We start from the raw sequence: 25,581 nt of genomic DNA on the forward strand, positions 1-25,581 counted from the left end.
GTCTTCTGGCCCAGAACCCAGCTTTGTCGACCAGAAGGCCAGCAGTGACCACAAGACGGAGGTTCTGGCACACAACAAGGCTGGAGGCCAGCCCTTCCTCCTAGCACACCACATTAGTCTAACCCATTAAAGCCAAAGAACCCACACAGGCCACATAGGGTGCCCTTCCCTGTACAACATATCGCTCTAGTGACCAGAGGACAGTGTGCTGATGGGTACCATAGGATGTCTCCTATTAAAGTCACTTCTCAATATTGAGACAGGTAACAATCCTACCTGATACATAGAAATAAACACAGAAAATCAGACAAAGTAGAGCAAGAAGGGAATACATTTCAAACAAAGAACAAGACAAAACCTTAGAAGAATTAAGTGAAGTGGAGATAAAGAGTCTACTTGATAAAGGGTTCAAGGTGTTCAATGAAATCAAGGTAAGAATAGATAAACATAATAAGAATCTTTACAAAGAGTTAGAAAATATAAAAAAGAGCCAAACAGAACTAAAGAGTATAAGTGAAATAAAAAATACAGTAGAAGTAATCATCAAAAGAACAAATGACACAGACAAATAGGTTAGGGAATTAGAAGACAGTAATGGAAGGCAACCAAGCTAAATGGAAAAAAACAAAAAAAGAGAGAATTTATAAACAGACCTCTGAAACAATATCAAGCAAATAAGATTCATATTATGAGTCCCAGAAGGAACAGACAGGGAGAAAAGAATAGAGACTTCTTTTGAAGGAAGAATAGCTAAAAATTTCCAATTCACCAAATTGGAAAAAGAAGCAACTATCCAGGGCCAAGATTCAGAGTCCCAAGCAAGAAACCCAAAGAGGTCCACACTGAGACACTTGATAAAGCAGCAAAGGTTAAAGATATAGAGTGAATATTAAAAGCAACAAAATAAAAACAACTGCTGCTGCTGCTGCTGCTAAGTCACTTCAGTCGTGTCTGACTCAGTGCGACCCCATGGACAGCAGCCCACCACCAGGTTCCTTCGTCCCTGGGATTCTCCAGGCAAGAACACTGGAGTGGCTTGCCAATTCCTTCTCCAATGCATGAAAGTGAAAAGTGAAAGTGAAGTCGCTCAGTTGTGTCCAACTTTTCACGACCCCATGGACTGTAGCCTACCAGGCTCCTCTGTCTATGGGATTTTCCAGGCAAGAGTACTGGAGTGGGCTGACATGTCCTTCTCCCATAAAAGCAACTAGTTATCTACAAACGAACTATCCCGAGACTCTCCAAAAATCACTGCAGATGATGACTGCAGCCATGAAATTAAAAGACGCTTGCTTCTTGGAAGAAAAGCTATGACCAACCTAGACAGCATTTTAAAAAGCAGAGACATTACTTTGCTGCCAAAGGTTCATCTAGTCAAAGCCATGGTTTTTCCAGAAGTCATGTATGGATGTGAGTTGGACTATAAAGAAAGCTGAGCACCAAAGAATTGATGCTTTTGAACTGCGGTGTTGGAGAAGACTCTTGAGAGTCCCTTGGACTGCAAGGAGATCCAACCAGTCAATCCTAAAGGAAATAAGTCCTGAATATTCATTGGAAGGACTGATGCTGAAGCTGAAACTTTAATACTTTGGCCACCTGATAATAAGAACTGACTCACTGGAAAAAAACCTGATTCTGGGAAAGATTGAAAGCAGAAGGAGAAAGGGAGGACAAAGGATGAGATGGTTGGATGACATCACTGACTCAATGGACATGAGTTTGAGCAAGCTAAGGGTGTTGGTGATGGACAGGGAAGCCTGGAGTGCTGCATTTCATGGGGTCACAAACAGTAGGACACAACTGAGCAACTGAGTTGAACTGACTGAGGCTGTCAACTGACTTTTCAATAGAAATGTTGCAGGAAAGGAATGGTGCAGTATATTCCTGTGCTAAAATGACAATATCCTTAAAGAATATTCTACTCTACAAAATTATCACTAAGATATAAAGGGAGATAAATAATTTTACATAAAAGCTAAAGCTAAAGAGTTCAGCAATACTAACCAGCTTTATAGGAAATATTTTAAGGGATTTCACTAAGCAGAAAAAAAAAAAAAAAAAGCACAATTACAAATACAAAATTTAGGGAGGAAAAAATTCCAATTGGTAAAGGCAAATATGAATAAAAGAGGTAGATCAATCACTCATAAAGCTACTATAAGGATAAAATATGAGGTGTTAAACTCATCTATATGTACAATAAGTAAAATTATTGTTACTACTGTTCAGTCACCCAGTCGTGTCCAGTTCTTTGCAACCCAATGGACTGCAGCACACCAGGCCACCTGTCCCTCACCATCTCTTGAAGTTTACCCAAATTCACATCCATTGCATTGGTGATGTCATCCAACAATCTCATCTTCTGATGCCCTTTTCTCCTTTTGCTGTCGATCTTCCCCAGCATCAGGGACTTTTCCAATGAGTCAACTATTCACATCAGGGGACCAAAATACTGCAGCTTCAGCTTTAGCATGAGTGCTTCCAATGAGTATTCAGAGTTGATTTCCCTTAAGATTGACTGGTTTGATCTCCTTGCATTACAAGAGACTCTCAAGAGTCTTCTTCAGCACCACAGTTCAAAAACATTAGTTCTTCGGTGCTCAGCCTTCCTTATGGTCCAACTCCCACATCCATGCATGACTACTGGAAAAAAATCATAGCTTTGACTAGATGGACCTTTGTTGGCAAAGTAATGTCTCTACTTTTTAATATGCTGTCTAGTTTGATCATAGCTTTTCTTCCAAGGAGCGAGAGTTGTTTAATTTCATGGCTGTAGTCACCATCCATGATGATTTTGGAACCCAAGAAAATAATCTATCATTGTTTCCCCATCTATTTGCTATGAAGTGATGGGACCAGAGGCCATGATCTTATTTTTTTTTTTTTTTTTGAATGTTGAGTTTTAAGCCAGCTTTTTCATTCTCCTCTTTCACTTCCAACAAGAAGCTCTTTAATTCCTCTTTGCTTTCTGCCATAAGGGTGATGTTTCCTGTGTATCTAGGTTATTTATATATCTCCTGGCAATGTTGATTCCAGCTTGTACTTCATCCAGCCTGGCATTTCATATGATGTACTCTGCATATAAGTTAAGTAAACAAGGTGACAATATATAGATTAGATGTACTCTTTTCCCAACTGGAGAACAATTATACCAAAGAAGTTCTTGCACTCATGCAAAAGTTCTACAGCCTACAATATATTTTCCCACTTGGGGGTCCAGCAAAGGGAATAAGAACCTCCAGAGAATTTGACTTTGAAGGCCAGTGGGATTTGATTACAGAACTTCCAAAGGACAGGGGAAACAGATTCTTGGAGGGCACAAACAAAATATTTTTGTGCACCAAGACCCAGGGGAAAAGAGCAGTGACTCTACAAGCAAGTGAGCTAGACATGGCTGTGGGTGTCCAGGAGTCTCCAGTGGAGGCATGGATGTGAAAGGTTATTGCTGAACCATGAAAAGATGCCAGGATCCTTGGCCTCTGGAGGAGAAGAATTCAATCAGGGGCCAGAAACGAGGCTTTATCACTCAGAGCTTTTGTGAAATAGAGTTTTATTAGGAGAAGACTCTTGATATGCAGCTGACACCACTTTTATGGCAGAAAGTGAAGAAGAACTAAAGAGCCTCTTGATGAAAGTGAAAGAGGAGGGTATAAAAGTTGGCTTAAAGCTTAACATTCAGAAAACTAAGATCACGGCATCCAGCCCCATCACTTCATGGGAAATAGATGGGGAACAGTGGAAACAGTGGCAGACTTTATTCTGGGGACTCCAAAGTCACTGCAGATGGTGATTGCAGCCATGAAATTAAAAGATGCTTACTTCTTGGAAGGAAAGTTATGACCAAACTAGACAGCATGTTAAAAAGCAGAGACATTACTTTGCTAACAAAGGTCCATCTAGTCAAGGCTATGGTTTTTCCAGTGGTCATGTATGGATGTGAGAGTTGGACTATAAAGAAAGCTGAAGGCAGAAGAATCGATGCTTTTGAACTGTGATGTTGAAGAAGGCTCTTGAGAGTCCCTTGGCCTGCAAGGTGATCCAACCAGTCCATCCTAAAGGAATTCAGCCCTGAATATTCATTGGAAGGATTGATGCTGAAGCTGAAACTCCAATATTTTGGCCACTTGATGGGTAGAAATCACCAGCTCGATGGACATGGGTTTGGGTGGACTCCAGGAGTTGGTGATGGACAGGGAGGTCTGGCGTGCTGCGGTTCATGGGGTCACAAAGAGTCGGACATGACTGAGCGACTGAACTGAACTGAACTGTCCTCAAGCAGGATACATTATTGTTATATAATCCTAAGAAATGTAGAGGGGAAAAATGTTTGTCCTTTCTTCCTCCTTGAGAATTCCAGACCCCTCTCTCCTTGGGGACCCCTGGACTTCTTATCAAGCTGCCTTGGAAATGGCTCTCTGATTCCTCCCTTTTTCTTTTAGGAGATTTATGTTGCCGAGGGAAAGGGGTGTTGTTTTCATTCCATAAATGCTTCCTGCTGGTGAGGGGCATGGTCCCTAAATTGTTGAGGTACCATATTCTCCTAACCCTCGTATTGAGAGTCTCTGATCCAGGGGCCCCAAGTTGGAGGAGGCTGTGGCACTCGTAGGGCTTGGACAACCATTTGTAACATAAAAGCTTTCATGCGACTAGAAACAAATCCAATTACACAGTTACAGATGCAGGGAGCAAACAGCAAAAACAGAACAATTAGAATTATTGTAATTAAGATAGTTTTCCACAATGGTGAACTAGTTAACACCTCCCAAAGTGAGGTAATTGAGGCTTCAGGAGTATCCATAGCCTCAATCATCTGGTTCATATGTTTAGTAAAGTGGGTAACATTAGTCCTCATATCAGGTATATGTGTACAGCATTGGGTATGAATAATGGCACAAGTCCCTCCTTGTGCAGCTGTCAGAATATCTAGAGCCAATCTGTTTTGTAAGACCACCTTTCTAAATTGTGCTTATTCGGCATTAAGAGCTGAAATAGTTTTTTTGAGAATCTTATAATGCCTGTTGAGTAAAATTAGTTAAAGCATCCACTCGCAGCATAATATCTGTAGTTCCCAGAGAGGGAACAAATACTGCAGCCAAATAATCATATCAGTGAAATACAGACCTTGCCCACCGAGTTTTAAGGTGTGGTAAATTAGCACACTTTTTTTGGAAACTCTGATAACATAAAGCCATGAGTAAAAGCTAGACTTAGGGTGCATCTCCCTATCCAACCAGGGGGAAGCCATGTCCACAGGTAAGAGCCACATATCCAATAGGTCCCATTTGGAGCAAGCCAGCTGACTGAGATATCCAGTCCCAATCTATGCCTGGCCAGGCAAAGGAAGGACCTGAACTGGGGTTGGAAAGCATGAGAATCATCACACTGCATATTTCCTGAGGCAAAAATCCCGTGTTCCCAATCATTATAATTAAGTTGTTGACTAACTTCTGGGGATGGCTCTATTTGTTCCCAGTATATAGGGGCAGTAGATATTAGATGTCCTTTTTTCAGGAGTTAACCATATAACCCCATCCCATAATTGATAGACATCAGGTAAAAAACCATTAGATCTAGACCCATTTACCTTATGCGTAGTGACATAACCATTAAACTGAGACAATGTATAATCAAAAGTAAAAGTCACCTTATGGCCATGGTTAAAGTACAAAGTGTTGCACAAGTCCATCTTACGGTTATTAGATGTCATCAGTTTAAGAGGAGTCATCACATGCGATTGTTGTCGAAGGCATTTTCAGACTTGGAGAAAGTCTTTTCCTTGAAGTGGAGATGTCTACCGCGGGAAGCCTTCCACTGATGAAGAGGGGAGCACTCTGCAGACCTCTCAGTTAGACCGATTGTGGAATGCAGCGTAGGAGTGAGCCCAAGACAGGAAGGCGTTGTCTTGAGGATCAAGTGGCAGACTCAGGATTTTTGGAGTCAGCAGAAGTAGGCTCACAGAGATTATCAGGCCCATCTGAAAAGTACAAAGTCAGAGCATAGAAAGTAAAGACATAAAATGACACCACTTATTTCTGGTCAGGGTGCCACCTCTTAACTCAAGTGTGATGTACCCACAAATCAATTCCTGGCACTTTGACAGCTGTGGGAGAAGAAAGAATAACCTGGTAAGGGCCTTCCTTGAGGGACTCAATGGAGAAGGCAATGGTACCCCACTCCAGTACTCTTGCCTGGAGAATCCCAGGGATGGGGGAGCCTGGTGGGCTGCCGTCTATGGGGTCACACAGAGTTGGACACAACTGAAGTGACTTAGCTTAGCTTAGCTTAGAGGGGCTCAAGGGACTGGCCCCTAGAACCCAATTTTTTATCAAGACTTCGGTTCCTGGCTCAAATAGAGGTTTGCTTGACTCAGAGCCTGGGTCAGGAGTCATCTCCTGGAGTTCCATTAATGCCTGTTGAAAAGCTGAGAGCTGAGTTACATAATTTGTTAATTCCAAGGCTTCAGGGTCTATAACAATGTCTGTGCATAAGAAAGGCCTTCCATAAATACATTCAAAGAGGGACAGTCCCTCCTTTTGGCGGGGGGTGGGGGGGTGGGGGGGTGGGGGGGTGGGGGGAGCATTAGGAGCCTTCATTAAAACTATGGGTAGAACTTTAATCCAACTGCCCTGCATCTTTTGAGTTAATTTGTGCAGATGTCTTTTGATAATGTCATTAGCCTTTTCAACCTTTCCTGAGGATTGGGATTTCTAGGAACAGTGTAAGTGATATTCTATTTCTAGAGCTTTAGATACCCCCTGAATTACAGCAGCTTTAAAGGCAGAGCCATTGTCACTCTGAAGGCTCCATGGCAGCCCAAACCTGGGGATAATTTCAGGGATTAAAATCTTTATAACCTCCTTAGCCTGTTCACTATGACAGGGAAAAGCCTCAATCCATCCAGTAAAAGTATCCACCCAAACTTGTAAGCAACAATATCCATTAGCTTTTGGCATATGAGTAAAATAAATTTCCCAGTCCTCTCCAGGATATTCTCCACTTTGTTGTAATCCAGATTTTGCTAACTTTCCAGTCTTTGGATTATTTTTCTGACAAACCTCACACCTTTTGGTAATATTCTTTAAATTTTTCATTATATTTTTACCTTCAAACAAATGAGAAGCCATCTGGTAAGTACTTTCTGCACCCAAATGAAAACTCTGATATAAAACCCTTAAGAATTTTCCACTGAGCATTTTCAGGAATTATTAATCGTCCACCCTCGGACTGTAACCATCCTTTATCAGTAATCTTTGCTCCTCTTTTCTCATATCTTTCTAATTCTTCCACTGTATATTGTGGTTTTTCCTGTTCCACAGGACCTGTCCAGATCAATGGCGTCTGTAGTGAAGGGGTTTCATAAAGTGCCGCTTTTTTGGCTTGAGAGTCAGCTAACTGATTACCTTCAGCTACTTTACTCCCATCCCTGCTGTGCCCTTTGCAATACATAACCTCTACTTCTTTAGGTCAATATATAGCAGTTAAAAGTCTCTCGATCTCTCTGAAATGTTTAATAGGTTCTCCTGTTGCTGTTTTAAACTGCCTTTCTTTCCATATTGTGCGTGAGCATGTAAAGTAAAATAAGCATACTTAGAATCAGTGTAGATATTTACTCGCTACCCTTTGCTTAACTCTAGAGCCACAAGCCACAAGCTCCGTTAACTGAGCACTGGTTCCCTGGGGGAGAAATTTTGCTTCTAAAACCTGTTCAGCAGTCACCATGGCATAACCAGCTTTACACTTTCCACCCCAAACAAAATAACTGCCCTCTATAAATATTTCCAGGTCAGGATTGTCTAATGGGTATCCATTTTATCTTCTCAAGCTGCATAGTTTAAAGTTAAGAATTAGGAACAATTGTGATCAGGTGTTTCATTTTCCTTCTCAGGAAAGAAAGTGTCAGGATTTTATTTCCACAAACGTTAAGCTTAGTTACTGGTCCTTCTAACAACAATGACTGATATTTAAGAAGCCTACTGTCTGTCATCCAAGTATTAACCTTAGAATTTAAGATTTCACTCACATCATGAGAAGTTAATACAGTAAGATTTCATCCATTAATTATTTTTAAAGCTTCAGGTGTTTATAAAGTCATTGCCCCAATTACTCTGAGACAGTGGGGTCACCCACATGAAATTATGTCTAATTCTCTGCTTAGATAAGCAATAGGTTGCTGGTGAGGCCCTTGGGGTTGTCTCAAAACTCCCAAGACCATACCCTTTCTTTCAGTGACCAACAAATTAAATTCTGACCCTGTGGGAAAGCTCAAAGCAGGAGCTTGCAGGAGAGCAGTCTGAAGAACCTTGAAAACCTTGCAAGTATCTGGAGACCAAACCAGTTTGTCAGTTTGGGCCTGCTGAGTTTCAGCTATAAGTCTATATAAAGGCTGGGCAAGTTCCCCATAACCCAGACTCCAAATGCGACAGTAGCCCATGATTCCCCCAAATCCTCTCAATTGCCTTAAAGTCATAGGTAGGGGATAGTTTAGTAAAGGTTTAATTCTCGGGGCCTATGGCTCTAGTCCCTTCTGATATGATTAGGCCCAGATATCTAACAGGTTGTTATCAAAGCTGAGCCTTTTCTCTTGATGCCTTGTAACCACAGCCTGCCAGAAAGTTTAAGAAATCTGAGGCTCATGAACAAGCTTCCTCTGTCTCAGCACAGAGCAAAATATCATCTACATATTGTAACACCACCATTTTGGAGCTATTAAAACTTTGTAGATCCCATGACAAACTTTGTTAAAATAAGTGAGGACTGTCATGAAATCCCTGGGGCAAACCTGTCCAGGTTAACTGAGATGCTGGCTACGTAGGGTCCTCAAAGGCAAATAAAAACTGACGTTCCTCTGCCAAAGGCACTGAATAGAAAGCATCTTTTAAATTAATTACTGAGAAATATTTGGCCCATTCAGGAATTTCAGACAACAGCATATTAAGGATTAGACACCACAGGATGTAAAGGAACTACAGCCTCATTTATTATTCATAAATCTTGAACTAGTCTCAATTTATCATTTGATTTCTTTATACCCAAAATAGGAGTGTTGCATGGACTGTTACAAGGAATTAATAGTCCCTGCTTCTTTAAATTTTTGATGATGGGTTTTAACCCTTCCTTAACCTCAGGTTTCAGTGGATACTGCTCCTTATGTGCAAATAAGTGTGGTTCTTTTTTTTTTTTTTTTTTTTCTTGTCTCTTGTAACAGTCTTTATTATTATTATTATTAGCCTCCAACTAATAAAAAATAAAATAAGTGTGGTTCTTTGAGCTGGACAACTACAGGAATAGCATTTTGTGCTCAACCCACAGATTTTCCATCAGCCAGCCCTTACTCTAGGATCTACATTTTCTTCATTAAAGGGAGAGAAAGGGAAGACTCCATATTCATGAAAACAGAGGCATGCACCTTGCTCAGTATATCTCTCCCCAAAAGGGGTGAGGGAGACTCTAGCATGATCAGAAACTTGTGTGAAAATAGCACAGAGTCCCAGTCACAACTTACAGAAGAACTGAAGTAATACCTTTTGCCTCATCCAGACAGTCCCATTACAGAAGCGGATGGGGAAGAAAGTGGGTTAGGGGCTTCAGTAAGCACAGAGAAAGTCGCCCCAGTGTCTAAAAGAAAATGGACGGATTGGCCCTTCACAGTTATTAATACCTGGGGTTCCTCAGGTGTAATTAGGATGGGAGCTTGTGTGGAGACCCCTGGGTACCTTCAGTCCTGATTGTCTTGAGAGTCTGACCCCTGAAATCCACGCCTCTGGGGGCAGTCTCACTTCTGGTGTGGTCCTTTGCAGACCTGACATGGAGCCTGGGGCAGCTTAGATGCCTGAGGACAATCCTATTTGAGGTGGCTCTCCTTTCCACAGTAATAGCAAGCTTATCCCTTTTCACCTGGGTCCCTCTAGACATTTTTCTCAGGCTGTTTAGAAACGGTTCTTACAGTCATTGCGAGGGCTTCCGCCTGTTCCTTTGTCTTTTTCTGCCTTTCTTTTCCTCATATTTCCTGCCATAGTAGACTGTCTCAGCCAGTTGTAACAGATTATCTAAAGACAGATTTGGTCCATGCGCCCATTTTAATAGCTGATATCTGGAGCTGACTGAGTGAGAAATCTATCTTTTAAGATCACTTTTCCCTCTTCACTTTCAGGATCAATCTCAGTGAATCTGCAAAGGGCTTTTCTCAGTCTATCTGGGAATTTACCAGGAGCTTCCTTCTCCTCCTGTTCTATGTTTGCCAATTTGGCATAGTTTAAAGGCTTAGCACGTGCCTGCATGAGTCCTTCAAGAATACATCTGACAAAAATGACTCTAATCCCATCTTCCTTTAGCCGTTTTATGGTCCTAATCTGGTTCTATAGTTGGGACTGCCTGATTCCCAGTGGGGAGGGCGGCTATCTCGTCCTCCCTCTTCCCTACTGATTCATCACCAAGCCATTCATCTCCATAAGCAACTGCTTTTCCCAAAACTCAACTTTTTGAGTCAGGTGTCAGCATTTGTCCCAAAGATATACATCACATCCTTCCAAGTAAGGTCATAAGCAGAGTAACACCTTTAAAACTCTAATATATTTTTCTGGGTCTTCTAAATAGTCTCCCAGATCCTCCTTGATTCTTTGTATTTCTTGATAAGAAAAGGGCTTATTAACTCTCATAGATTGATTATTTCTCCTGATGGGTGCTTCATGAACAGGCAACAGCTTGTGTGGCTGTTCCTCAGTCTCTCTGGCTGCTCTTCACATATGATCCCAGGGATAGATTGGAGAAACCTGATTTACTTTATCTCTTTGTCTCCTGTCCTCCATCTAATCTCTTACTTCAATGGTCTGAGTTTCTATTGAAATCAGAGTAGTCTGAGGTCATACTGAGACAGGAGTCATTTGGACCTCTACTTGAGCAGTTTGAATCTTAGTTTGGGTTTTTACTGAGACCAAGGCAAGCCTTCTTGCAGTGGAGGGGGTAGTTCTCTGACTTCCAGTTTGCCCAGTTTGGAGCCCCAGGTACGGGGGCAAAGTAGGAGGCAGGAGGGAGCTAAAGGTTTCACACCCAAATCTATACCCTTAGGACATAAGTCCGGCATATTTCACAGAGAGAAACAGGGCAACACATATGCTATTTCTACCCATTTCCCTTGTTTTCTACAGAATCGGTCTAATTGTAAAACAGTATTATACTTAAGAGACCCTCCAAGTGGCCACCGTTCGCTGTCCTCCAGTGGGTACTGCAGCCATGCAGTATTACATGGGAAGACCAGGTGTGTCTTCTTTAAGTCCCGGGGATCAAATTTATCCCAGTTTCTCAGGATACAGTTCAAAGGAGTGAGGCTGGAATTGTTAGCTCCTATCTGTAAGAGAGCAAAAAGCGAACAGCACCATCTTTCTACCGGAGGCATCCCTCCCTCTCTAGATGGGGATGTAGACAGACTTTACACTAAAGCTTTTCTTTCCTGGTTGTACTTAGTCTGTCCCTTACCAACTCAGGCGCCATACTCATCCCTCCCAGTTCTACCACTGAGATGGGGTGGGGATGCACCAGGGGTAGACCTGATGGCATCTCTGACTGACGTCCAGTTTCTCATCATTATAACTTTGCTTGCCTATGATGCCACCTGGGGTGCAACCAGAGTAACCTTCCAGAATGCCTCCCAAGCTAAGACCACTGGGGGAAACATTCGTCACCTGAGTGCCTGTGCACGACCCTGAGTATATTTCTGACCACAGTAAGATCGATACGAACATAAAACTGAGATGTTCCTTCCAAGCGTCACCACACCAGTATAAGAGCCTCCTCTGGTCCACTAAGAGCCAGTGTTACCAAAAGGGGGAGGGGGGAATGCAGTTCCAATCTGAGTAACTTTGAACCTCAGCGATGCTCTTGTAGCTAGAGCTTCATCTAACTTCCTAACTTTCAATTCCTAGTGTGGCTAGGCGCTTCCTGACTACCAATCCAAGTTTGGGACCTAAATCATAGTACACGGTAACATCATAGATCACAAGTTCCTTGAAAGTCTGTGATCCGACAGGTTAGGTTAGTACTTTTAATTACCAAGGAGTTATGAAATGGTCAGAGACTGAAAAGTTTGACCGAGAAAGGAGAGTTCAGTCCACACCCTTTGCCCATTTCTGGTCAGTCCCCAAAGGAGACATTGGGTGCCTCTTGGCATTGGCAGGTCAGTATAAACCCCAAACACGTTTCTGCCATAAGCTGTATGAGGTCACTGGGAAAGTGCAGAGCAGGGATCCTCACTTGATTCACGCAGGGCGTGTCATTCATTCACACAAGCACACCATAGAGTTAGCAAAGTACAGCAGAAAACGTGTTTGCTAGGAGAACAAAGAAGTAGAGCTCCAAACATCCTTACCTTGTCCTGAAGGATCCTGGATGAGCCCTCAAGATGAAAGGTTGCTTGCTGATGAGCCATGAAAAGATGCCGGGATTCTTGGGCTCCAGAGGAGAAGAATTATATCCAGGACCAGAGATGAGGCTTGATTGCTCAGAGCTTTTGTGAAACAGAGTTCTATTAAAGTATAAAAGGGATAGAGAAAGCTTCTGACATAGACATCAGAAGGGGGCAGAAAGAGTACCCCCTTGCTAGTGTTAGCAATGGAGTTATATACTCTCCAATTAGTTATTACAATGAATAAAAAGAATGTCTGGAGATTGTAAAGACCTCACTAGACCTACTTTCATAATTTACATTTTAAGATAACAGAATTAGCCAGAAGTTTTTTTCCAGAGATTGTCCTCAAGCAGGATACATTATTGTTATATAATCCTAAGGAATATAGAGGGGGAAAAGAAAGTTTCTCTTTTCTTCCTCCTTGAGAATTCCAGACCCCTCTCTCCTTGAGGACTCCTGGACTGCTCATCAACCTGCTTAGGAAATGACTTTATCAACCTGCCTAGGGAATGACTTTCTCTGATAAACAGTGGAAAGACCTGCCAAAACAAACAAGCAAACAAACAAAAACAAAAATTAAGAAAATGCCAATAGGAACATATGTATCAATTCGTATTTTAAATGTAAATAGGTTAAATATTCCAACCAAAAGACATGGACTGGCTGAATGGATACAAAAACAAGACTCATACATATGCTGTCTACAAGATCCACGTCAGGCCTAAAGACATGTAAAGACTGAAAGCTAAAAGGTAGTAAAAGATATTCCATGCAAATGAAAATCAGTAGAAAGCTGAAGTGGCAATTCTTATTTCAGACTAAATATATCTTAAAATAAAGAATATTACAAGAGATAAATAAGGACACTACATAATGATCAAAGGATAAATACAAGAAAAAGACATAACAATTGTAAATATCTATGCACCCAACATAGGAGCACTTCAATGTCTAAGGCAAATAGTAACAGACATCAAATGGGAAATTGACAACAACACAATAATAGTAGGGGACTTTAACAACCCACCTATACCAAATGGACAGATCAGCAAAACAGAAAATCAATAAGGAAACACAAACCTTAAATGAAACATTAGGAAAAAGGGACTTAATTGTTATCTTCAGAACTTCCCATGAAAGTGCAGAGGAATACACTTTCTTCTCAAGTTCACACAGAACGTTCTCCAGGATAAACCATATTTTACATAACAAGTCAAACCTCAGGGAATTAAAAAAAAAAAAAAAAAGAAAGAAATCATATCAAACATCTTTTCTGACCACAATGCTATGAGACTAGATATCAATTACATGGGAAAAAAAAAAGAAACTGTAAAAGACAAAAACACATGGAGATTAAACAACAAATTTCTAAATAATGAATAGGATGCTGAAAAAATCAAAAATAAAATTTAAAAAAATTTCCTAGAAACAAATGACAATGAAACAAGACAACTCAAAACCTATGGTATGCAGCAAAAGTAGTTCTATGAGGGAAGTTTATAGCAATACAATACTACCTCAAGAAACCAGAAAAACGTTGAATAGACAATGAAACTTTACACATAAAACAACTGGAAAAAGAAGAAGAAGAAAAAAATAGTAGAAGGAAGGAAATCATAAACATCAGAGCAGAAATAAAAAGAAATGAAAAAAAAGCAAAGATTAATAAAACTAAAATCTGAGGAGATAAAATTGACAAACCATTAGTCAGACTCATCAAGGGAAAAAAAAGAGGCTACAAATCAATGAAATTAGAAACAAAACAGGAGAGGTTACAACATACAATGCAGGAATACAAAGGATCATAGGAGACTTTATGAATAACAGTATTCCAATAAAATGGACAACTTGGAAGAAATGGACAGATTCTTAGAAAAGCTCAATCTTCTGAGACTGACCCAGGAAGAAATAAAAATTATGAACAATCCAATTATAATCACTAAAATTGAAACTGATCAAAATCTCCCCCAAGGCTGTTTATTTTCACTTCTCTGGGATGTGTTCCTCTCCAGGTTCCCAAAAATGCAGCTCAGACCAATAGAGATTAACCCTGAGATGCTGAGCAGAGTGCTGGTCCAGCTGGTGGTCACCAGCCGGTGGCACTCTGAAGACGTTCTGGGACGGGAGGAGGAGTCTCTGGCCTGACAGCCCGGTGCTGCTCTTTCCGCTCACAGAACAGCAGGAGAATTTCAGGGAAAACAGACTGGGGAGCTGAAGGGACACAAAGTCAGTCCCGAGGTGTGCCTCACGAAGCAGGCCATTGGCAACTCCTGTGGAAACATGGGATTCATTCGTGCAGCAGCCGATAATCAGGACAAACTGGAGCTCGAGGATGGGTCCATTCTGAAACAGAGACGTTGTCCCCTGAAGACAGAGCGAAGTGCTTTGAAAAATGAAGCCATTCAGGGAGCCCACGACACCATGGCACAGGAAGGCCTACCTCAATATAATAAAGGCCATGTATGATAAATCCACAGCAAGCATTATTTTCAATGGTGAAAAACTGAACGCATTCCACCTAAGATCAGATTACTACCAAATGTAATCTACAGCTTCTATGCAAACTATCAAATTACAATGACATTTTTCACAGAACTAGAACAACAACAACAACAAAAGATCTCACAATTCATACAGAAATGCAAAATACTCCAAATCGCCAAATAAATCTTGAGAAAGGGAGCTAGAGGGATCAACCTTCCTGACTTCAGACTATATTACAAAGACAAAGTCACCAGGACAGTAGAGTACTGGCACAAAGACAGAAATATAGACCAATGGAACAAGATAGAAGTTCAGAGATAAACCCATGTACCTCTGGCTACCTTATCTTTGTCAAAGGAGGCAAGTATATACATTGGGGCAAATACAGTCTCTTCAATATGTGGTGCTGGGAAAACTGGACAGCTTTGTGTATAAGAATGAAATTAGAACACTTCCTAACACCATACACAAAGATAAACTCAAAATGGGTTAAAGACCTAAACGTAAGACCAAAAACTAATAAAGCTCCTAGATGAAAATATGGGTAGAACACTCTATGACATAAATCAGAGCAAGATCCTCTATGACCCACCTCCTAAAGTAATGGAAATAAAAACAAAAATAAAAAACTGTGGCCTAATTAAACTTAAAAGCTTTTCCATAGCAAAGGAAACTCTAAACAAGGTGAAAAGACAACCCTCAGAATGGGGAAAAAAATAATAACAACTAAAACAACTGACAAATAATTAATTTCAAAAATATACAAGCAGCTCATAAAGTCATACCAAAAAAGCAAACAGCCCAATTAAAAAATGGGCAAAACACCTAAACAGACATTTCTCCAAAGAAGACATACAGAAGGCTAATTAATATGTGAAAAGATGCTCAGCATGGCTCATTATTAGAGAAACGTGAATCAAAACTACAATGAGATATCAACTCACAGCGGTCAAAATGGCCATCATCAAAAAATCTACAAACAATAAATGCTGGAGAGGGTGTGGAGAAAAGGGAATACCCTTGCACTGTTTGTGGGAATGCAAATTTACACAGCCACTATGGAGAACAGTATGGAGATTCCTTAAAAAACTAGAAATAAAACCACCCCAAGACCAGCAGTTCAACTACTAGGAATATACTTTGAGGAAATCCAAATTGAAAAACTCACGTGTAACCCAATATTCCCATGGAGGAGGTCATGGCAACCCACTCCAGTATTCTTGCTTGGAGTATCTCCATGGACAGAGGAGCCTGGTGGGCTACAGTCCATGGAGTTGCAACGAGTCAGAAATGAATGAATGACTAAGCATAGCACAGCACAATGCAATGTTCATTGCAGCTCTGTTTATAACACCTAGGACATGGAAACAACCTTGATGTCCATCCACAGAATAATGGGTAAAGAAGCTGTGGTGCATATATACAATGGAATAATACTCAGCCTTTAAAAGGGACACATCTGAGTCAGTCATAATGAAGTAGATAAACCTAGAGCCTATTATACAGAGTGAAATAAGTCAGAAAGAAAAAAATCAGTTATCATATGCTAATGCATATATATGGAATCTAGAAAGAAGGTACTGATGAACCTATTTGCAGAGCAGCATTGGGGACATAGACATTGAGAACAGACTGATGGACATGACTGAAGGCAAGAAAGAATGTGTGGGTAGGAAGAATGAAAAGAGTGATAAGGAAATATACATTACCATGTTTAAAACAGATAGTCAATGGTAATTTGCTCTATGACTCATTGAACTCAAAGCATGGTAACAGCTTTGGTAACTTGGTAACAGCTTAGAGGGGTAGGATGTGGAGGGAGGTGGGAGCAATATTTAAGTGGGAGGGAGAATAGGCAAACCTATGGCCGTTTCATGGTTATGTTTGGTAGAAACTAATGTGATAATGTAAAACAATTATCCTTCAATTAAAAATAAATAAATTTTTAAAAATTTAAAAATACAAACTATGGGTGAGGATATGAAGAAAGAGAAACTCTGTGCTCTATTGATGCAGGCACTATAGAAATCAGTTTGAAGATTTCCCCCCACAAAATTAAAAATTAAGAATTCAGCAATTCCACTCAGGTATTTACCTGGGAATAAAATAAAAACATGAATATGAAAAGATATATGCACTCCTATGTTCACTGATTCACTATTTTCAATAGCCAAGACATGGAAGCAACCTAATTGCTTATTGACAGACAAATAGATGAAAATGTGATACATATACATGGTCAGCCATAAAAAAACAATGAAATATTGTCATTTGTCATGATGTGGATGGACTTACAGGGTTTTATGCTAAAGGAAATAAGTCAGAAAGAGAGAAATATACTGCCTTTCACTTATATGTGGAATCCTAAAAAACAAACAAACAAAAAGAACAAACACAACAAAATAGAGACATAGATACTGAGAAAACAAAAACAAAAACAACTGGTGGTTGCCAGAGTGGAAAAATGAGCAGGAATGAATGATATATTGAGAGAGATTAAGTACAAATTTCCAGTTAGAAAATGAAGGAATCATGGGATTCAATATACAACATATGAAATATACTTAATAGTATTATAATAACTTTGTATGTCAAAGATGGTAATTAGATTTTTTTGTGCTAATAATTTCAAAATGTATTAAATATTGTTAATTAATTATAATTCAGTTAAAAAATTAAAACATAAATCATCATACCTCTGTATTTTATCATCATTGGGAAGAGGTAAAATAATATTTCAATAATTTCCTTACCAATGTTTTGTGGTAAAATAATCTATCATAATATTCATTATGATAATATCATGATATCATATGATAATATTTATAATATAATATTCATTTATATCATAATGATATGTTTCAACTATTGCATCAGTGAAGAAGATGGATATTTAAGGGAGTAAAATGATAGTAGTCAGAGAGAAATGTAATAGAAGACAATAATAAACAAATGTCAAAATGAGAGGGGAAAAAATGCTGATTCTCAGAAGTCATCTGAAATGTTAGTGTTTTTAATTTGATTTTGCTCTTTAAGAAACTATTTACTTATTTTATATTTTAGCTGCATTGAATGTTAGTTGCTGCACATAGGGTATTCCTTGCAGGATGCAAAATCTTTCATTGTGGTGCACAGGCTCAGTAGTTGCAGTGTGCAGGCTTAGTTGCCTTGCAACCTGTGGGATCTTAGTTTCCTGCCCAGGAATCAAACTTGTGTCTCCTTCATTGGAAAATAGATTCTCAACCAATGGACCAACAGGGACATCCTTTATTTTACTCTTGGCTCACTCTCAAATTATTACTCTTCAGAACTACTAATCTATGAATATTTAATGTGATAACTATTTTTTTCATTTATTTTTATTACTTGGAGGCTAATGACTTTACAATATTGTAGTGGTTTTTGCCATACATTGACATGAATCAGCCATGGATTTACATGTGTTCCCCATCCCGATCCCCCCTCCCAACTCCCTCCCCATCCCATCCCTCTGGGTCTTCCCAGTGCTCCAGCCCTGAGCACTTGTCTCATGCATCCAACCTGAGCTGGTGATCAGTTTCATCCTTGATAGTATACTTGTTTCAATGCTGTTCTCTCAGAACATCCCACCCTCGCCTTCTCCCACAGAGTCCCAAAGTCTGTTTTGTACATTTGTGTCTCTTTTTCTGTTTTGCATATAGGGTTATCATTACCATTTTTTTAAATTCCATATATATGTGTTAGTATACTGTATTCGTCTTTATCTTTCTGGCTTACTTCACTCTGTATAATGGGCTCCAGTTTCATCCATCTCATTAGAACTGATTCAAATGAATTCTTTTTAATGGCTGAGTAATATTCCATGGTGTATATGTACCACAGCTTCCTTATCCATTCGTCTGCTGATGGGCATCTAGGTTACTTTCATGTCCTGGCTATTATAAATAGTGCTGCGATGAACATTGGGGTGCACGTGTCTCTTTCAGATCTGGTTTCCTCGATGTGTATGCCCAGAAGTGGGATTGCTGGGTGATATGGCAGTTCTATTTCCAGTTTTTTAAGAAATCTCCACATTGCTCTCCATAGTGGCTGTACTAGTTTGCATTCCCACCAACAGTGTAAGAGGGTTCCCTTTTCTCCACACCCTCTCCAGCATTTATTGCTTGTAGACTTTTGGATGGCAGCCATCCTGACTGGCGTGTAATGGTACCTCATTGTGGTTTTGATTTGCATTTCTCTGATAATGAGTGATGTTGAGCATCTTTTCATGTGTTTGTTAGCCATCTGTATGTCTTCTTTGGAGAAATGTCTGTTTAGTTCTTTGGCCCATTTTTTGATTGGGTCATTTATTTTTCTGGAATTGAGCTGCAGGAGTTGCTTGTATATTTTTGAGATTAATCCTTTGTCTGTTGCTTCATTTGCTATTATTTTCTCCCAATCTGAGGACTGTCTTTTCATCTTGCTTATAGTTTCCTTTGTAGTGCAAAAGCTTTTAAGTTTCATTAGATCCCATTTGCTTATTTTTGCTTTTATTTCCAATATTCTGGGAAGTGGGTCATAGAGGATCCTGCTGTGATTCATGTCGGAGAGTGTTTTGCCTATGTTCTCCACTAGGAGTTTTATAGTTTCTGGTCTTACATTTAGATCTTTAATTCATCTTGAGTTTATTTTTGTGTATGGTGTTAGAAAGTGTTCTAGTTTCATTCTTTTACAAGTGGTTGACCAGTTTTCCCAGCACCATTTGTTAAAGAGGTTGTCTTTTTTTTCCATTGTATATCCTTGCCTCCTTTGTCAAAGATAAGGCTTCCATAGGTTCGTGGATTTATCTCTGGGCTTTCTATTCTGTTCCATTGATCTATATTTCTGTCTTTGTGCCAGTACCGTACTGTCTTGCTGACTGTGGCTTTTTAGTAAAGCCTGAAGTCAGGCAGGTTGATTTCTCCAATTCCATTCTTCTTTCTCAAGATTGCTTTGGCTATTTGAGGTTTTTTGTGTTTCCATATAAATTGTGAAATTATTTGTTCTAGTTCTGTGAAAAATACCATTGGTAGCTTGATAGGGATTGCATTGAATCTATAGATTGCTTTGGGTAGTATAGTCATTTTGGTAGTATAGTATATTGTGAAAACAATATTGATTCTTCCAATCCATGAACATGGTATATTTCTCCATCTATTTGTGTCCTCTTTGATTCTTTCATCAGTGTTTTATAGTTCTATATATATAGGTCTTTCATTTCTTTAGGTAGATATACTCCTAAGTATTTTATTATTTTTGTTGCAATGGTGAATGGTATTGTTTCCATAATTTCTCTTTCTGTTTTCTCATTGTTAGTGTATAGGAATGCAAGGGATTTCTGTGTGTTAATTTTATATCCTGCAACATCACTGTATTAATTGATTAGCTCTAGTAATTTTCTGGTAGAGTCGTCAGGGTTTTCTATGTAGAGGATCATGTCGTCTGCAAACAGTGAAAGTTTTACTTCTTCTTTTCCTATATGGGTTCCTTTTATTTCTTTTTCTGCTCTGATTGCTGTGGCCAAAACTTCCAGAACTATGTTGAATAGTAGTGGTGAGAGTGGGCACCCTTGTCTTGTTCCTGACTCTAAGGGAAATGCTTTCAATTTTTCACCACTGAGGATAATGTTTGCTGTAGGTTTGTCATATATAGCTTGTATTATGTTGATGTATGTTCCTTCTATTCCTGCTTTCTGGAGAGTTTTTTTTTTTTTTTTTTTTTTTCATAAATGAATGCTGAATTTTGTCAAAGGCTTTTTCTGCTTCTATTGAGATAATCATATGATTTTTATCTTTCAATTTGTTAATGTGGTGTATTACATTGATTGATTTGCAGATATTAAAGAATCTTTGCATTCCTGGGATAAAGCCCACGTGGTCATGATGTATGATGTTTTTAATATGTTGTTGGATTCTGTTTGCTAGAATTTTGTTAAGGAATTTTGCAACTATGTTCATCAGTGATATTGGCCTGTTGTTTTCTTTTTTTGTGGCATCTTTGTCCGGTTTTGGTATTAGGGTGATGGTGGCCTCATAGAATGAGTTTGGAAGTTTGCCTTCTGCAATTTTCTGGGAGTTTGAGTAAGATAGGTGTTAGCTCTTCTCTAAATTTTTGGTAGAATTCAGCAGTGACGCCATCTGGTCCTGGGCTTTTGTTTCCTGGAAGATTTCTGATTACAGTTTCAATTTCCTTGCTTGTGATGGGTCTGTTAAGATCTTCTATTTCTTTCTGGTTCAGTTTTGGAAAGTTATACTTTTCTAACAATTTGTCCATTTCTTCCAAGTTGTCCATTTTATTGGCATAGAGCTGCTGGTAGTAGTCTCTTATGATCCTTTGTATTTCAGAGTTGTCTGTTGTGATCTCTCCATTTTCATTTCTAATTTTATTAATTTGGTTCTTCTACCTTTGTTTCTTGTCTCTGGGGCTGAGTTTGCCCCTTTCCCCTCCCCCCCCCTGCCTCCTGCCTCTGGCGGGGGATGGGCCGGTCCACAGCTGGCTAGCTCTTCTCTAGTATTAACTCAGTCCTTTGTTCTGGGAAGGGTCGGGTAGTGCCTAAATTTAGGGCTTTTCCCAGGTTAATTCTCTCTCTCTTGCTATCCCACAGTTTAAGTTGCTATCTCTCGTTAGCTCCCTCAGATTGCTCTCAGGGCTTTCAGGCCCGGTCCTTACTCTAAGCAATATTGCCCGCTCCTCTCCGTTCAGCCCCCACTTGCTGGTGTTGGATGCGAGTGTCTGGGGTACTTTCCTTCTGGGGGTTGTTTTTAGGCATGTAATCTGTGGGTTTTATTTATTTCTCCTCCCAGTTAGGTTGCCCTCTGAGATTCAAAAACTTCCCCCAGACCCGCTGGTGAGAGGGTTTCCTGGTGTTTGGAAACTTCCTCTATTAAGACTCCCTTCCCAGGACAGACCTCCATCCCTAACTCTATTGTCTCTCTTTTTATCTTTTATATTTTGTCCTACCTCATTTTGAAGACAATGGACTGCTTTTCTGGGTGTCTGATGTCCTCTGCTAGCCATCAGAAGTTGTTTTGTGGAGTTTGCTCAGCGTTCAAATGATCTTTCGATGAATTTGTGAGGGAGAAAGTGGTCTCCCCGTCCTATTCCTCCACCATCTTAGCTCTCTCTGATAACTTTTAAATTTAGAAGAATAACTGCAAATTTTCATTTTTACTGAAAAAGAATAGTAAACTGTGTCAAAAAACAAACAAACAAAAAAAGCGACTTTGACTTTTTGTTATAAAACCAAAGACACAAAATAATTAAATATCACCTGAGTTTTTAGTTGGAAAGTTCTTTATAAATTATCAATCTATAAATATCTATCAGAAAGTCCTAATGCAATATATTTATACTAGCATGATTGAAACATCTCAAAACCTTTTGCAGTTTAATTTACATCACAAATTGATGATTAAATTTAGATTTTAGATTTCAATTATTCATTATTTAAAGACTAAGTATTCCCTAAGTCTTCCCTGAAGTGATTGGACTGGATGCCATGATCTTAGTTTTGTTAATGGCATCCAGTCCAATCACTTCACGACAAATAGATGGGGAAACAATGTAACAGTGAGATAATTTATTTGGGGGGGGGGGGCTCCAAAATCACTACAGATGGTACGTGCAGCTATGAAATTAAAAGATGCTTGCTCCTTGGAAGAGAAGTTATGATCAACCTAGACAGCATATTAAAAAGCAGAGACATTGTTTTCCAACAAAGGTCCATCTAGTCAAAGCCATGGTTTTTCCAGTAGTAATGTATGGGTGTAAGAGTTGGACTATAAAGAAAGCTGAGCACTGCAGAATTGAAGCTTTTGAACTGTGGTGTTGGAGAAGACCCTTGAGAGTCCCTTGGACTGCAAGGAGATCCAACCAGTCCATCCTAAATGAAATCAGTCCTGAATATCATTGGAAAGACTCGTGCTGAAGCTGATACTCCAATACTTGAGCCACATGATTCCAAGAACTGACTCAGCAGAAAAGACCCTGATGCTCGGAAAGATTGAAGGGAGGGGGAGAAGGGGACGACAGAGGATGAGATGGTTGGATGGCATCACCGATTCAATGAACATGGGTTTGGGTGGACTCCGGGAGTTGGTGATGAACAGGGATGCCTGGTGTGCTGCATTCCATGGGGTTGCAAAGAGTCAGACATGACAGAGTGACTGAACTGAAGTCTTTCTTATAAAAAATTATTTCATTTGTGAAAAAAATTTTCAAGTTGCACCAATTAAGTTGCCAAAATAAGTTGTTTGATCATGTTAAAGGAGTGAAATTGGGAAAAATTGATACCCCTTTCCTCATTTTCAAACTTAAGCATGTATGTGAAATTCGCCACAAGTTTTCTGAATGTCTGCTGTGTAGAAGTGACGATAATATTGCCTCCCCTTGAATATGGGCAGGTTCTGTATCTGCTTTGACCAATAGATAATGGTGGAAATGATGAATAAAGTTTCTATTCCCAAGTCTTAAGAGACTTGCAGTCTCCAGTTATTGCCTCTTGAGTTATTCTCTCAGATTTCAACTGCCTAAATAGCCTATGGAATATGGAGGGATTATGCTTGTAGAAAACTGTCAGCAGCCACAGCTGAGCTCTTAGAGGATAGCTGGCATCAATGATAATCCATGTGAGTGAGCTATCTTGGATATGTGATCCGTTGAGTCTCAAGATATCTCCAGTCCTGATGGCTATCTGACTACGATCACATATGACATCCCAAGAAAGAACCACCTGAGCTTATTTAATCAAAAATGTATTACAGAAAAACAACAAAATGTTTTTAAACTATTACATTTCAGGATTGTTCATGGTTGTTTTGCAACAATAGATAAAACATAATTTTAAAATTGTACATACATATTTTATATTTCAAGTATTCTAGATTGGTTTACAAGGAAAACCTATTCCCTCAAGATGAATCTTTGCTCCTACTTTGAAAAATTACCAATTTTGATGGTTGAGAATATATTGCTACACAAGGTAGAAGAGATACTTGAGTATCAAGTTATCCCAGACAGAAAGATTTCATAGTAGTCTAAAGAGTTATTAATTATGGAGTTGTATGTGATCAATCAATTGTGGCTACTGTGAATAAAACTTCCCAGGTGGCTCAGTTAATAAAGAATCTGCCTGTTATGTAGGACACTTGGGTTGGATCCCTGGTTCAGGAAGATCCCCTGGAGAAGGGAATGGCAACTCACTCTAGGATTCTTGCCTGGAGAATTGCTTGAACAGAGCAGCCTGGTGGACTACAGTCCATGGCGTCGCAAAGTCAGAGACAACTGAGTGACTTTCTTTCACTTTTCATGAATAAAACTAAACAAACTTGCTGAACCATAAGTGATTACACATGCAGACACTTCACCTCATAAATGATCATACAGGAAAAACTATAACACCTGTGCTCTTTATTGTTGAAATCACCAGTCCAAGATTACTAAAGATGGTTAAGCTATTTCTCTGGTGGTTGCATTAGATAGATAGATAATAGATATTTATGTATGGATATCTCCCCATGCATTCATATATCCCACATACACTCATTTATTAAATATAAAATTTGTGGAAATATTGAATAGAACCTTGGTGAAAAAGCATTTTAGGGATGACCGGTTTTGGAGAGCTACATTTTTTTCCCTTGGGATATATATGTCTCATTGTTGATACACATATAATACAAAATTTCAGTTAAAATTTCAACGAAATCTATTTGGTAACAATTTCATTTACAATCAAAATTACAGCTTGAAATATTTAAAAAGTCTTCATTTATTATCTATCAATTTTGTTTGTACTTTCTGTCTTATCCAGGATTAAAAGAAATGGCTGACCATGTAAAAGTAATTAAATATAGTTGTGATATCATTACAGCAATGAAGTAGTCTATAGCTCCTAGAAACTCATCTAAGATATTTTTGCTCTTTTTAAAATTTAAGTCAATTTTAATGTGAAATATCTGTTTTTAAAAGTTAATGAGTATTAAATATACATAAAATCTCTATTAACTCAGAGAGTGAATTGCCAGTTTCTTTGTCATCATATGCTAACAATCTCTCTTGTAAACTTGAGGAAATCTCCTTGTATGCTACAATCTCCTGGCAAATTTATATCATTGAAAGTGGCTAGGGAATGACCAATAAGAAAAAGGCCCTATTCTTCCCTTATTTTTAGAGAGCAGAGGGCCCTAAGTAAGCGTAGAGAGGTCATGGTTGAATAGAAAAATCTTGTATTATCATTAGAATGAAAACTAACACAGAATGGGTGCTCAGTTCCCAATTAGCCAACCCAGGCAAAGGTTTAGTGTTTGAAGAAGTGCTCAGAAGGATAAGGCAGATGGATTATCTGCTTTATCCATCTGAGGATGGATCTGCTTCAGAAGGGCATGATTTTCAGCACAGCTTTATTCTTAGAACAAAGAGCATTAAACAAGTCAGGGAAATATTCATTCAAGGTTTCAGAAAAAAAGGGGACCAGCATGTACACAGCGAGTCAGTATGGCCTTGGCACCTGGGAGGAAGACATGTCAAAGGAGTATTAGCATCAGTGCCTCAGGAAAGAGGGGTTTAATCTTTATTTTTAGTATGCATATTTCTTTACTTCTGGCCAACACATCATTTTTCTTAATGATTAAATCAGATGTACAATGTATGCTTGATAGTGCATAAACTGGCTGTTTCAGTCAGCACAAACTACAAGTTAA

General features: G+C 39.2%; 2 pseudogenes; one reads left to right on the top strand and one right to left on the bottom strand.

The window, feature by feature from the left end:
- Positions 1-4,514: 4,514 nt before the first annotated feature.
- Positions 4,515-5,974, bottom strand: LOC133049685 (endogenous retrovirus group PABLB member 1 Env polyprotein-like; annotated as a pseudogene).
- An 8,448-nt stretch (positions 5,975-14,422) lies between these two features.
- Positions 14,423-25,581, top strand: part of LOC133049688 (ubiquitin carboxyl-terminal hydrolase isozyme L1-like) — a 31,472-nt pseudogene continuing 20,313 nt past the window's right edge.

Source organism: Dama dama, chromosome 30 (genome assembly GCF_033118175.1).
Source record: "Dama dama isolate Ldn47 chromosome 30, ASM3311817v1, whole genome shotgun sequence".
Classification (NCBI taxonomy): Eukaryota; Metazoa; Chordata; class Mammalia; order Artiodactyla; family Cervidae; genus Dama; species Dama dama.